This window comes from Chrysochloris asiatica, unplaced genomic scaffold, assembly GCF_000296735.1.
Source record: "Chrysochloris asiatica unplaced genomic scaffold, ChrAsi1.0 scaffold00213, whole genome shotgun sequence".
NCBI lineage: Eukaryota > Metazoa > Chordata > Mammalia > Afrosoricida > Chrysochloridae > Chrysochloris > Chrysochloris asiatica.
This window is the reverse complement of record NW_006408731.1, coordinates 3,487,510-3,489,715: the sequence shown is the minus strand read 5'-3', so window position 1 is coordinate 3,489,715 and position 2,206 is coordinate 3,487,510.

Genomic DNA, 2,206 nt, shown 5'->3' with positions numbered 1-2,206 from the left:
TGCGGTTCGCGGCCTGATTTGTAACCACTACGCGGTTACGAATCGGGCTGTGAACCGCAAGCTCAGCAGTTCGAAACTACCAGCTGTTCCGAGGGAGAACGATGAGGCTTTCGGCTCCAGTAAAGATTCACAGCCTCGGAAACCCTGTACAGGGTCGCTATGAGTCGGAACCGACTCCACGGCACATAACAACAACAACAACAACGCTACCAGAGCTAGGAACCTGGAAGTCCTAAGGAATACACCTGGAAATCAGTGGGATAAACATTGGGATCCAAGATGACAGGTTGCACTCCTTGGAAGAAAGATAAGGATGTCTGCAGGTTTATGCAAGGTTGGTTTAAACCGTAAGATCAGTGGTTCAAGCTCTCCATTAATTCCTCGGAAACCCTATACAGGGTTGCTATGAGTCGGCACTGACTCTATGGCATTTAACAACAGCATTAGTCAGAATCCACTCAGTGCAGAGGGTGCCCTGAGGGAAGGTCATTGTCTCAAGTCTGCAACTCCTACTTCCTCTGTTCCTTGGCGGTCCTCACATGTGCTTCCATTTTCCCCAGTTTGTGCTGACTTTCTGTATCTATGCTCTCCCTTATAACTCAGAAGTGATTAGGTTTAGGACACACTGTACACTGATGTGACTTCATTAAAATAATACAAATCCTATTTTCAAATAGGGTTTAAACAGGCCACTGAGGACTTCCAATGTGTTAAAAGTGTTTTTTAGCATGATCAAATCTAAATAATAGAAGGAAAGCCTAGTGGCCAACCCACCATCCTAAAACAATAGTTTTCTTTAAAAGTAATCACTTCTTCAATTAAATATATTAGAAATTATTAATTAAAAGTATTTCAAAAGCTTAAGATTTAATTTTTTGACTTTTGATTCTTGACCAATATGGAATACATGCATTGCCTCCTATTGCTTTACCCTTTCCAGTTACTCTGGAGGGAATTCTGACTTTAGGTAACTCTCTTAGCTATCTAGTACTGTTATAACAGAAAGACCTCCAGGGTGACTTTAGCAAACAAATGTGTTCTCGCACAGTTTAGGAGTCTACAAATCCTAATTCAGAATACTGACATAAGAAAAGGGTCCTTGTCTTCTTTCAGCATCTGTAGATCCAGCAGTCTTTGACGATCTCCATGTGTCTTAGCATCAATCTTTCCTTGGACCTAGGAGCTTCACAGTGCAGGGTTCTCAGGTCCAAAGGTCCCAGTCCACTCACAGCTCTTCTTTCTTGGTGGTAGTTGCCCCCCTTCATTGCTCACGTCTCTCTCCCTTTATTTCTCATAAAGTAAAAGGTGCTACATCCACACTCCTGGGGGTCACTCTTACATCTGCTCAGGGCCCTGATGGGACTAAGGGTGTCATTGCTATTGTTGTTAGGTGCCATCAAGTCTGTTCAAGCTCATAATGACCTGATACATAACAGAACAAAACGCTGTCTAACCCTGTGCCATCTTCAAAGTTATTATATTTGTGAGTGCATTGATGCTACTACTGTGTCAATCCGTTTTGTTGGGTATCTTCCTCTTTTTCATTGGCCATCCACTTTACCAAGGATGATGTCCTTTTCCAGGGACTGGTTCCTCTTAATAGCATGTCTGAAGTATGAGAGTCAAAGTCTCTCCATCTTCCCTTCTTAGGGGCATTCTATCTATACTTCTTTGTTTATTCTTCTGGCTGTTCATGGCACTTTTCATTTTCTTCTCCAACACCATAATTCAAATTCATCGATTACTCTAGGGACTTCCTTACTCATTGTCTAACTTTCATATGCATGTGCGGTGATTGAAAATACTATGGCTTGGGTTAGGCACACCTTAGTCCTCAAATTGGTATCTTTGCTCTTTAACACTTTAAAGAGATCTTATGCACAAGATTTGCCTAATGCAATATGTTGTTTGATTTCTTGACTGCTGCTTCCATTGAGTGTTGATTATGGAGCCAAGCAAAATGAATCAATAAAAATTTCAATCTTTTCTCTGTTTATCATGATGATATTTACTGGTCCCGTTGTAAGAATTTTTGTGTTCTTTACATCGAGGTGCTATCCTTACAGAAGGTTGTAGTCTTTGATCTTAATCAATATTTCAAGTCTTTCTCTATGTTTAAGAGCAAGTTTCAGAGTCTCCTCTAAACATCTATTTTGGTCTATTCTTTCTTTCTTGTGATGGTCTCTAAATTCAGGTGGAATATATT